The sequence below is a fragment of the Nasonia vitripennis genome, chromosome 4 (assembly GCF_009193385.2).
Source record: "Nasonia vitripennis strain AsymCx chromosome 4, Nvit_psr_1.1, whole genome shotgun sequence".
Classification (NCBI taxonomy): domain Eukaryota; kingdom Metazoa; phylum Arthropoda; class Insecta; order Hymenoptera; family Pteromalidae; genus Nasonia; species Nasonia vitripennis.
The window spans coordinates 12911681-12924781 of record NC_045760.1 but is presented as its reverse complement, the minus strand read 5'-3'; the positions used below and the strand labels follow the sequence as shown (position 1 = coordinate 12924781).

Genomic DNA, 13101 nt, shown 5'->3' with positions numbered 1-13101 from the left:
CAATCCCCCAGTATATCCAAATCATCTGCGTAGCCTAGTATCTGCGTTGTTCCATTAAGCGTTGCGCCCAGCTGGCTAACCTGCATTTTTCTAACGGCATACTCTAACGTTAAGTTGAACAGCACCGTAGAGAGCCCATCCCCTTGTTTTAAACCATCGCGTATCGTGAAGGGTTCTGATACATTACCGCCTACTCGGACCTTTCCCGTCCTTCCGTTCAGACATATTTGAATTAATCTCACGAGTTTTTTCGGTACACCTAGAAGTACTAGAATTTGATACATTTTGCTTCGCTTAATAGAGTCGTACGCTTTTTTAAAATCTATAAACAGTTGGTGTATGGTTTCGCAAAATTCCCACTTTTTCTCTAACAACTGTCTTATGGTAAACATTTGATCGCTCGTCGATCTGTTGCGCCGAAATCCGCACTGATAATCTCCTACTATATCTTCCGCGAATGGAGTGAATCTAGCTTGTATTACGTTTGACAGAACTTTATAGCACGTTGCTAAAAGTGAGATACCCTTATAGTTATTGCAGTCTGTCTTATCCCCCTTTTTAAAAATCGGTATAATGATAGATTCCTTCCAATTTTCGGGTATTGTTTCATTTTTCCAGATGGCACATACTAGTTTATAGATTTTGAAAGTGAGCTCGACGCCCCCATATTTGAGTAACTCAGCTGGTATAGAGTCATTTCCCGCGGCTTTGTTGTTTTTTAGTTTTTTAATCGCGGCCTCTACTTCTTGGTAGCTCGGTTCCTCCACGTGGGGTTCAGCAGTGTGAATTTCGTCCCCTAATTCTTCGCTATCTTCGTGCACGTTTAATAATTTATCGAAATAATTTTTCCACAGCGACAGTAATTCGTTGTCATTTGTTACGAGGTCCCCGCTTTCGTCCTTCATCAATTGCGCTCTACTCCTAAAACCCTTTCTGATGGCGTTAATCCCTCTGTACATTTCGCGGAGGTTATTTTCCTTACTGTTAGTTTCTATTCTCCTAGTAAGATTCTTTTGATACTCACGCTTCTTATTTCTCTAGATCGCGCTCGTCTGTTTCCTTACTTTAGAATACTCTTCTACGGTCCTATCGCTTGTATTTTGTAAGCTATCTAATTTAGCCTTTTGGCGCCTTTCAAACCAGAGTTCGCACTCTTCGTCAAACCATGGTTTGCTCTTTGGCTTTTTCTTTTTACCCAGTACTTTGTTCGCGGCCTCTTTTACCGTTTTTTCGATGTCCCCCCATAAGCTATTCGGTTCGTCATTCCCCTCCGGCGATGAGTTTGCTTCTTCAAGTGCCTGAAACCTGTTATTAATTTCTATCTGGTATCTAATTCGCTCTGTTCTATCTCGTAGTATCTCAATATCGAAGCTTTCTACCTTGTTTGCTCGCTTACTATTTTGATTCGCTACTACTCTAGCTCTTAATTTGGCTACTACTAGAAAGTGGTCCGAGTCGCTATCTGCCCCTCTGTAAGCCCTTACGTCGAGAACGTTAGTTTGACGTCTTTTTTCAATGAGAAAATGATCAATTTGGTTCTGTGTGGCCCCGTCCGGCGATGTCCACGTTGCCTTGTGTATGTCCTTCGTGCTTAAAACACGTAGTTTGGATTATAAGATCTTTTGCCGCCGCGAAATTTATGACCCTAATACCGTTATCATTGCTGACTTCGTGCAGGCTTTCTTTCCCTATAGTATGCCTAAACATTTCCTCCCTACCTATTTTAGCATTGAAATCGCCTAATACTATTCTTGTGTCGTAAGACGCGAACTGGTCGATTACCTGCTCTAAAGTTTCGTAATAGAGATCCTTAGCTTCTTCTTCTTTATCCTGCGTAGGACAGTGTACATTAATAAATGCATATCTATACCATTCACCTTCGATAATGATGTACGAGAGCCTATCATTGACGGATTTGAAACTTTTAACCGAATGTATGATTCTTTTGCTTACGAGAAATCCGGTGCCTAGAGATCCCCCACTCCCGGCCCCATACAGGTACGTGAAGTTACCCGATGCTAGTACTCCGCCATCTGGCCACCGCGATTCCTGTATTGCTACCAAATCTAAATTGTACCTATCAGCTTCCTTTACGAGTTCTTTAAACGCGCCTGCTCTGTATAGACTGCAAACATTCCAAGTTCCGACCCTTAATTCCCTTTTGGTTCGGATTTGATTTTTTTTTGAGCCATGATAGTATGTTAAACCCGTGCGCTTCGGATCCTGTTCCGATCGCAGGTGAGTCCACCGTTCTAGAGGTGATAACCCCCATACCTCTCTAGAACTAAGTATGAGAGCTTTCCAACTTTGACGAGGACAGTGTCAACTCGTCGTCAGACACACTACGGTTTCATTCTCGCATCCTAACGCCCCCCTACAAGGCAGCGCGCCTTCGCTGGAATCGTTACCGCGTAATACCAGGTGACGAATCATTCTACACATCCCCTTTCGGGGCAGTTGTCATCGCTCCCGCATCCTCCTCGGCAGCAGGATTTTTGCCCATTTTTGTAATGTGTGATGAAAGAGATAGATTGAGAGATAAGAGATAATGTGAAGTGTTTTTGTTGTTGTGGTGCTTGCGTAGTGTTTCTAGATGAATGCGTTCGACAGTGTGGGCTCATCATACCCAAGTCTGTTCCTATCGGCTGTCCGCGGCTACTTATTCAATTTATTCGCAGCTAACCTCTTTCTCAGGGGCTGTTCCTCTATCCGCAACCTAAGGACGCGCTGTGTAGTGGTGATAGGCACCCACCCGTCCGATCTGAACGACAACGCCCAAGACCCGCTTAGGGTAGCGGCATTGTAACAGCTGTATGTTATATACACTAAGAAAAATTTGACAGTAAAAATTACTATCCCGGATAATAATTTAGTAACAGACTCGGAAACTAGTAATTTTTACTATCTTTTATAGTAAAATTCACTATAAGAGATATTAATTTTTACTATCTCAGATAGTAAAAATTGTTACAGCTTTCAAAAAAATTAATTTTTTAATTTTTACTACCTAAGATTGTAAAATATACTATTAAATGTGGGAACAATTATAATATTCTCAGTCGATAAGGTTTGAATTTAATTTTTTTTTCTGCGTAATCAGTATTTAGTTGACATTTTACGTTTATTATATTATAATGAGTTTCTGTGTCTATTGATTTAACTTTATTATTTATTAATCGTCGTTAATTTTTATTAACTTTAGTTCGTACGTCAATTAATACATCAGCTAGATCTGAAATTTTGTACGTAACAGATCCGTTTAAGTAAATGGTCAGCGCACTCGACTCTCATACCGGAGCTCCAGGTTCGATTGCCGTCGCCGCAAAAAATAATTTAATCTCATTCTTTCTTCCAAACATCATATTAATAATCAATAAAAATAATAAAGTAATAACAGCGCGAAGTACCTAAGAGGTGTAACATATAGAACTAAGCGTGTTCGAATATTAGTTTAATATGCAAAGAGAGAGCGAGAAGGTTCGAGAAGCTTGTCACCTTAAGTTCAAATTCGACGGTTTTCGCTAGCCCGCACGGCACCAATGAGGTTGCCACGACAACGCGCGCTCGCTCGCCCCTACTCTGTCTCTCTCCGCCTGTTTCGCGAGCGGTCTTCTGCCGCTTTCGCTGATTTGTGTTATTCAGTTATCGTATTGCCGAAGCGCTGTGAGGACTCGCCTCACAGTGACGACCGTTAAACAATATCGTTTGTTAACGCGTCAGTACTTTTAACACTGTAGCCGTCATTTATTTTCCGTAGTTTTAAACACTTGTAAATACACTCTATCTTTCAATAAATATCAAAGCCTTTTCTTACGGCATATTAATTCGAGTTAACGGTTGAGAGTATTTTTGTTTATTGCCAACTAGTCCTTCGAGATCCACAAGTCTCAAACATCAGATCGAGAGACTATAAATATTGGTAGCAGAGCGTGCAGTATCGTGGCATTAAGTGTTTTGTGTACGGAAAAGTTTTTTGTTTTTTGCATAGTGAAGGCGTGTTAAAGTACTTCGGCAGCCGTTCGACTATTCGAAGTTGCAACGGTCGGAAAGCGTCCAGAATCTTCCTAGAGCTCGCTCTCGCAGTTGGCCGCAAGGGGCCTAGCTGCCTGTTGTTGTTGTAACAATTTAGACGTTTAGACGGTTAGAAGTATTTATTTATTTAGAGGTTACACGTATTAGAAGTTTAGAGGATTAGAGGTTTAGAGGCTAGAGGTCAACGGTCAAGATAAATACACTCTATCTTTCAATAAATATCAAAGCCTTTTCTTACGGCATATTAATTCGAGTTAACGGTTGAGAGTATTTTTGTTTATTGCCAACTAGTCCTTCGAGATCCACAAGTCTCAAACATCAGTTCGAGAGACTATAAATAAAGCGAAATTGAAATCAAATTTTTAAAAATTCGATTTCATCAAAAATTACTATCTTTGGATAGTAAAATTTAATATCTTAAAAAGTCTTACCAATTTATTATGAAAAGCAGTAAAAATTAATATCCCAAATAGTAATTTCTACTATCAAATTTTTCTCAGTGTACGGTATACATCGATTTCACATATAAGATTAAAAATAAACAGCAACCGTATAAGAACGATATAGCGGTCTCACGTATAGCGTATACAGCTCCGTCGCAGATATTTCACTTTTCGTGCGTTAAATTCGAGGTTATTTATAAGGCCATTATAAGTCGAATGGAGCATTCGCGCGCGCGTAGCCACATTATTAAAAGAAAGCGATAAAAATATACGGCACACAGTGTGTGCGCGATGTATCGCCTATACGGCACCGGCAGCGTCGCAAAACACGATATCGGTGCTGTTCGCTGCGCGCGCGAAACGTTGTAATTAAACTTATATTTATCGTTTGCATTTACGTATAAGCCGCGCTCGCGTGTCCTGGACAAATCGGCTACGAATTGAACTTTCCACAAGCGCGTGCGGGAATGGCTGCTGAGAGAGAAGAGTGTTCCTCTGAGCGACAGGCTCGGGGATTGAAGCTCTCACGCGGCGCGTAAGTTATACCCCTAAAATCAATGGCCGTCGCTGCAGCAGCGCGGTATATGTATAGATAGGGTATATACATTTCGATGCTCTAATTTGCTTAATCCCATTACAGTGTAATTGATATTTCAGCCATTGGCGTGACACGAATCCACAAATAATTCGAACCAATTTGGATGGATAATGCATATGTATACGCATGACAGGCTCTCTCTCTCTCTCTCTCTCTCTCTCTCTCTCTCTCTCTCTCTCTCTCTCTCTTTCTCTCTCGTACATCGACGCAAGTGTTGACCGACGTTAGATGGCACACTTTGTTGCTCAAAAGTGGGTCTTTCGAATTGTCGCGATGGAAAACTGGTTGCATACAAACCTGCATTTAGAAAGGATGAGTGCGGATCTGGATTTTCAAGGATTTTTATTGTTGAAATTTCGCGGAAAAATATAGGGTTAAATACAGCGTTAATGAAACTTCGCTGCTCCGCACGAAGCAGCAGACTTCGGCAAAAGTGATCTGTTAGAATGCTTCTAATTTAATATACAGGAGATGTAAGGATTCAGTTAATAATGTCCCGCAATTACACGAGAGTTCCTATACGGAATTTCAAATGAGCCTTCCTTCAATCCACCGTGAAATTTATTCAATTTCGAAAATCCAGCGTTCCCGTGCTGTGCTTATACACGGAGCAACTACTGCACTTTGTAAAGTTACAAGTAAGTTATGAGGACTCGCCTACAGATGCTAAGATAGAATATTGCGAAAGAAAATATTGGAATAAAGTAAAGTAAGGTAAAGAAAGGTAAAGACAGGCTGGAAAACTCTGCCAATAGAAACATCCTCGCAACTCTAAACTTATACACCTTCTTCGTATATCTATATATACACACACACACCTTACTTTTAAAAATAGCGTAACACATTTTATACTTATATCCAAACTTACAAAGTGCTAATAAAAGAGTCGTAAATGTAAAACTTGCAGATAAAAAGTGCACTGCAGCATAACGATCTCACATAATTTCGATCGAGCTTCACTTCAGCCAAGTTCGTTTTATCGTGAAATATTTCACTTAATCCGATTTGATGAATTTGATTTTCCAATATGTTTATTACATGAATAAATTTTCCACTTTTTTCAGGTTGCAAGTAATTTAATGCTGCCGACGAAACAATTCGAAACTTTATAACGAAATTCAAAATAATGTTACAGCAGCGAGTGATTAATGGAGCTAAAGTGTCAAGTTTGGTATACACAGTTTTGTGTAAACTTCATTATGAAGTTTAGCAGTAAAGTGTATTCACTGTGCCAACGTTGTCACATTTTATTGTGGAGGGGAATGAAACGTATTTCCAGTGAATCATTTAGCTTGCTGAAATAAAAGCGTTCGTTTCTGGCAGCCTCCATAACTCACCCAGCCGCAACCGCGTTTGCATCGGGCGCTAAATTATAAATTGAATCGCATCACAACCCGCGGCATCTCTCCGAATTTGTTTTTTTTCTCTCATCGAAAACATTTACATTCTATACGGGGTGATTACCGCGACGCACTTATTGCGACGAGAGCTAGCAGCAGCAGTGTCGGGCAATAACACAGTTGAACGAGAATATTTGACGTGGATCGATCTGTCGCGACAACAAGCAGTGCCCCGCGCTGCTGCAGGGAGTCAGGAGAGCTCGTTATTTTTTGCAGGCGAAAGCCAAGGGAATGTTTTCTAGAATCACAGTGGTTGATTTTCAAGTCCTTGTGTCGTCGAGGCTTCAGTCGGTTTCCCCGCGGTTTGTCACAGAAGCTACAGGCTGACAAGCCACAAGCGAATCGGTTTACCGCCTCTTTTCATTTGCAAACATTCATGTACAGCGACAAGCGCGGCCGAGATAGGTGCGGGCAATCGGTAAACAAATCGAACGGACAACCCTTTCCGCGCAGAGAGGCTCATATGTAAATGGTCGAAGCCCGAGTCGCGCTGAGTTAAATTGAAAAGAGTCGACGTTGAATAGAAGCCGAATATCGGTTAAATTAAAAACGATGTACCGATAGATAATAAAAGGGTTTTTTTTCTAATTCGGAATGGAAAATCAAAAATTTTCCTCGAATCTCATCGCAGTTCAAGAAATATTACGACACGCACACGCACAAATTATTAAACTAAAAATTGAACTATACAATAACGTTTCTCTAGGAGAAAGGAAAACAGCTGATAAAAATTGAATTCATGCACCAAGCCGCACTCTAATGACCTAATAGATACTGAGAATATCGTCCGAGTACCGCCTCTTCTTTCATCTATAGAGACCGTTGTTTCTAATTCGAATAGCCATAAACGCGTCGTGAAAAATATATACGCTCCTTTCGACACAGCACAATACATTACATGCTGGGCACTTCCTTCACTTATTGAAATTATAGCGTGTTTGGGTTCCATTACGAGTGGCTCGATGTCACACACACGCACACACACACGGCTCACTATTACACAATGAACGAACGTCACGGCATTAAAATGTCAAAAGCCATAAATCTTTCTTCGCCGGCGTGTTGTGGAAAAAAAGGCGCCTCTAACGCGCGCCGATAATCCAAAATGAAAGCACAAAACAAAGACTTTCTCGTGCGGCATATCTCTTTAGTAGAACGACGCGTAATCTCGCTCGCAGCAGCAAGAGGATAACCTGTTTATCCGACGGACTCAATATCTGCAGTAGAAGCGCAGTGTAGGAGGCTTATATGCATCAGGCCGGCTAGTGCGTCCAGAATAGCGGGTCTTCTATATCGCGGCTGATACCGCATCAACCCTCACGCAGACACGCGAGCCCCACGCGCTCGTCGTCGTAATCGCTCGCGCGAGTCACTGCAGCGTTTCGGCTGACGGGATGAGGAAAGGGAGTAGGGCCAGCGAAGCTGCATCGCATTTCCACTAGTCGTCGCATAGTCGCGTCCCGTCGGCGTGGCATCAAACGCCGTCGCGGCGTTTCCCCTTTGCTTTCAGGCCAGCAGAGAACTACTATGTGTATGTACTAGCGCCAGGCACAGCAGCACCATCACACTAGTCCTGCTCCGCCGCTCGACAAAGCTGTCTCCCTCTCCCTTCTGGCTGAGCCTATTCTCCGGCTTTCTATCTCGCTAGCAGCGCGAACAATAGACAGAGAGAGGGAGAGAGAGAGAGTTCCCTGGCCAATGTGGCACTATTATCCGGCTCGCGCGCCTATGACAGGCCCATGAATTATGCAGCGTAATGTAGACGGATGTGCCTCCCACCCTCTGGTGCCGCGAAGTGAGCGCTTTGCTCATCTCTTCCCATACACGCGCGCGCGGGCACATAGACACAGCTATATAGTCGTCGTTATCGTCGTCGTGTGGCAGGGACAGCCGTATGTCGTTCTGCCATCGACGTCGGAGAACTCAAAGACACGCGATAACTGCATGATGTGTGCGTCGGATTGCTACTCACGATGCACCCGATGTGACTAAGGCGCGGCTGTTTAATTTCTCCATTCTACCCCCCCCCCCCTCTCCCCCTCTTTACAACAACTGGGTCGTCGGCAATTTCGAGCGCTGCAGCCGTGCCGCCGTCGCGCAGCGAGGGCAAAGCACCCGCTTTATAGAGAAGGTAATTAGTCGGCTTGTTAAATAATGCGTTTGGCAAAGCTCGCCCGTCGTTGCTGCCGCCACAACCACCGCAAAAGCTTATAAAAGAACGATTTTCGACGCTCTCTGCCATTTCAAAAGTCTTTTACCCCCTTTCGGGCTGGATGCGCACATACATTTTTCGCCCCGCCGAAAATTACGCTCTTTCAAGATAAATACACGCTAGTACTCCTTTAATCAAGCCGAGCCATGAATTATGCTAATTGCGCGCGCACTCTCTGCTCTCTCTCTCTCTCTCTCTCTCTTTCTCTCTCTCTCTCTCTCTCTCTCTCTCTCTCTCTCTCTCTCTCATTAAAAGCATAAACTTACTCTCCTAAAAGTGTGTGTGCGTGCGTACGGGCGTATTTTATGGATTACCCGGTTGGTGAAATGCATAATTAGAAAAATGAGCACACAGCCTCTCTTCGTATTATTAATATCAGATCGAAAGCGCACTCTGTGCGAATACCGTGGGATGAGCAATCTCTCGCCTCCTTGCCATCAAAATGCCATCGCCGAAAAAGGGCAATTCGAAAAGCGCACAATAATTTTTCCAAGTGCAGTTCAAAGAACGTCTCCTAAAAAGAGACAATCCGGCTATAGACGTGCGCGATTACACATCGTCCCGTCTTTGAAGGGATAGCTCAAACCCAGAAGCGGCGGGAGCGTGCGTGGAATCGTAAAATCGCTAGAGACCACACTGCAGTTGAACAACCTTGAAAGAAGGGCGTCACTAGTTGACCTTCTTCCGAAAGTAGTCTATAGGCCGCGGGACTAGTCCCAGTGCCTATAGACCTGCAGTTTCGCTGCTATATACACAAGCAGCAGCAGCAGCGAGAGGAATCCCAGATGGAATGGCGTAAGGTACTTTTTTCCTTCTTCCTCTTTCCCACTTGTCCGCAGCATCAGGGGACGACGCTCGCTGGGTCGCGGTGACCCGTGGCACGCAAGCTTATACGTGGCTCGGGAAAGCGAAAAAAAGGCAGAGCAAGACTCTCTCAGCTCTACATCTGCGCCTTGCTTGTATTTTGTTTCTAGATGTATACCTGCACTTCGCTTCTCTCTTCTCCAGGCCAAGCCTTCTTTGGTATTCCTCTTTGCTAAAGCCGCTTTTTATCCCTTCGTTTTCACGAAAAAGCATAATAATGTCCGAGACAGCAACTGCAAAAACCGGCTCTCTGCGTATTATTACGCGCAAAGTGGTTTCTGCTGTGCACTCTGTTTTTCTGCCGAGTTTTTTCGAAATTTTTCTAACTCGGCCTTTTCACTGTTTTGACCGATGAAACAGTACTCATCGTCTTATTGCTTTTGTCTGTTTTTCTCTATAAGCGGCACGCGTCCAGCTTTCGAGGTCACGAAATTTGTCGGTTTTCGTATCCCAGCCATCTCCCACGGGCACAAAAACTTGCGCTTCGGTGCTGTTATTATGTGGTGTTATTCATTGGGGCGACTAAAAGGCTCCAGTCGTGCTGTAATTAATTGGGTGCTGCAGAACAATCAACGCGCACCTTTGACTCTGATGGGCATCGGTATAGGCGCGCACTCTCTCGGTCCGGTTGTGATGCTGCGCACTAAGCGATCGTTAATTAAGGCGTGAATCGAAGCCAAGGAATTGCTCGGTTCTGATTCGCATGACTGCGCCGAACCTCTATCTCGGCGCAACGCCGTATGCCCGAGTGTACGCAACAGGAACAGTCCCACGGCAACTACAATCAACGCCCTTTTGACGCCGCAGTCGGAACCCGCAAAATAGACTTTGAGAAACTTAGCCCCCTTATGCAGTCGAGCTGTGCAAAGTGGACGTGTCGTTCTGCTCCCGTCCATATGAACATCAGAGGAGACAGAAAGAGAAGGGGTTTACGAGTGAAGGAGAGGGGGGGGGGGGCGCCGACGATTAAAACTTTTTAAGTGGCCACTTGCTAGCGAGGAGTAACAACGAACGAAAACGTATCTTTCTCTACTTATCTCGGCCGACGGCACTTTCAAAGCTGGGGAACGTCACTCGAACAAAGAGTGAGCAGCGACGGCGCCTGGGCCAATTAGCTTTTTCAACGGAGTGCGCGCGAGCTCATAAGTACTCTGGCATCGATTAGTATGAGCAGGAAAGAAGGGGTGCTTTGATTTTGGGCACGACTGTTCTGTCGAGTTGATTTATCATCGTGTGCCTTAATTGTGAAAAAGCTTTAGCAATTCTGGCTATTTGTGATTAAATTAATGCACCGTTCGAAATTTCTGTAAAAATTTTTAAGCAGAACTTACTAGAAAAACAATTTCTTACGATACACTTGAATCTCATTTCACCTCAACATGTTAATGATGTTGCATTATGTAAATTAATTACTTTTGTATACGAAAATAATTAATCTCCTGTAACGGACGGAGAGGAGACGAGTCGGAAAGCGAAAAAGAGTAGACTCGGGCTTGAACCGCGGACCCCGAGATTAACAAGCGGGAGCTCTAACCACTGAGCTAACGTCTACGATACAAGCGCATGCTATGCATCGTAGTACGGCTCTGCGGACTCTTATCGCTGACTCGTCTCGCAGCTCGCGTTGCAGACGTGTGCGTCTGTGACACCACCCCCCTTTGAGACGAGTCGCCTCGGCTCGTGAACTACCTTACCGATCGGCGGTGCTGCTTCTTACGCCTCTAATGTGTATAGACACTGGGCTGCAGACACTGCACTTAGCCACACAGATCAGAAGCCTGTTAACGCTTGATCAACGAATGGATCAGAGGCGGGCGCTGAGACACTGACTGAGGGCCTGATCGGAGGAGTTATGAGGGTAAGGTAGGTGTCTGTGAGTTCGAACACTCAGTAGATCTGTTTAGCCTGGTTCTGAACCGGCGATCTTCCCCACAAGGAATGCCAAGTGTAACGGACGGAGAGGAGACGAGTCGGAAAGCGAAAAAGAGTAGACGCGGGCTTGAACCGCGGACCCCGAGATTAACAAGCGGGAGTTCTAACTGAGCTAACGTCTACGATACAAACGCATGCTATGCATCGTAGTACGGCTCTGCGGACTCTTATCGCTGACTCGTCTCGCAGCTCGCGTTGCAGACGTGTGCGTCTGTGACACTCCAGTATCGGTTAATTAATTTTCATTAAAGTAACGTTTGCTTGCGCCACTTGAACCTGGTAATTAATGTCTTTTTTAATGATATGCAAATTTTCATGGCGACTATACTTATATTTTAAATGATATATCGTTATTATAATAACGATGATTTAGTTGAATTAATTAAAGTCGTTTACAGGTAGTTCTATTGCAATGAATGCTTTGCTAAAGTTTTAACGCATAAGAAAGTATAATATAAATAAAAAGTGTGGAGCGTTTCTGAAGTCGGTAGTAGAAAAACACTCCAATTTAAAATTTCATCTGGATTACTTCTCAAAATTTACCGACATTGGTCAAACAGGCAAATGACGTCGCATAAATTGAGCCACCCCCTGCTATATAGTTGGAGAACCATTTCCCAACCTCAACGTTTTTCTTACAGCGCAACAAACGCAAGAACTCATCAATTATCACACATCGTATTCATACGCAAAATCCACTCGTCGCGATCGTCTAATCAATTCGAAAATGTCTATTTATCGTAGAAAGCGGTAGGGAGTGGTGTAGGTTAATCAACCAGAGTTTATAAAATTCTTAAACTTGAAGTCGAGCCACGGAGGAATGAAAAACGGCAAAGCCCGGCCACGCGAAAGCAAGACAAAAGGAGAACGCGACCCGTGGCAACAGCTGTTACGTTTTTAGTGATTACGTGCTAAAGTTTTCAAAGGAATCCACCAGTCACGAAACAAATTTAACTTTTGTCCGCAGTAGGCGAGGCCAGAGCGGAAGGAAGAGAAAGTACGAGGTGAGAGAGAGAAAGAGAGAGAGAGAGAGAGAGAGAGAGAGAGAGAGAGAGAGAAGATCGAGAACGACGCAGAAAAAAAGAGATGAAAAAAATAGAGCCTGTAGAAGAGTAGCGCATAAAAAAATCGACGAGCAGCATTCCTCGCTTATTTCCTGTTTTATCTGAATCTCTTCTAACGCCTGCGCGCGTCAAAAGAGAGGGAGAGAGAAAGCGGTTATTTCTCACCAATGCTGTGGATAGAGCATCAGAACAGTCTCTCCTATATATACATTCTCCTCGTGATGGGTCGCCGCCGTTCTCCCCCGGGATTATAACGCGTGCCGTTTACCATCCATCGTAATTCACCCGTCATGAATAAATAAATGGTATTTAAGGCGCTCCCTCTCGCCCTTAAGTGATGTCATAAATAACGTCCGAAAAGTGTGTACATACACACACTCAATTTTAGAGCGAGCGAGCGAGCGCGCGCCTTAGAAAACATTTTTTCTCTTTTTTCCATTAATCAAATTTATCTCTTGTTTTTAATCTTTTATTTTTCTTATCTCGCCTGAACGGCTGGGCCGAAGAACGATTTGCTTTTGAAAAATCATCGATTTGCATGAGTAATTTTAGACGC

At 43.8% G+C, this 13101-nt stretch overlaps 1 protein-coding gene across 1 annotated transcript in view; it reads right to left on the bottom strand.

Moving 5' to 3' along the window:
- Positions 1-13101, bottom strand: part of LOC100120465 (nephrin) — a 324223-nt gene that overhangs the window by 297799 nt on the left and 13323 nt on the right. The window lies entirely within an intron of this gene.